This window comes from Morone saxatilis, unplaced genomic scaffold, assembly GCF_004916995.1.
Source record: "Morone saxatilis isolate NCDOM2014 unplaced genomic scaffold, NCSU_SB_2.0 Contig1, whole genome shotgun sequence".
In the NCBI taxonomy this organism is placed as follows: Eukaryota; Metazoa; Chordata; class Actinopteri; family Moronidae; genus Morone; species Morone saxatilis.
Genome location: NW_023339651.1, coordinates 21,225,335 through 21,225,617, shown reverse-complemented (window position 1 = coordinate 21,225,617; position 283 = coordinate 21,225,335).

Genomic DNA, 283 nt, shown 5'->3' with positions numbered 1-283 from the left:
TTATGGATATTTTATATTATATCATCCACATCTTCAAATAAAAAAGGCCTTGCAACCCCGGGTTTGGAACCACTGCTTTACGTTAACCAAATGAAGGCCACTGTATTGAGACTAAATCAGAAATTCCCTCTTGTATGGAGACTGACCGACACAGGACTGCCTCAGGCTACAACATGGATGAGTTACACCAAAAGAAAAAAACACTGGAACAAAGTTAGAGCAGTTTGCTCACTTTAACACGTGGTTGAGGAATTAGCTTTGTGTATGTGTGTGTACGTGTGTG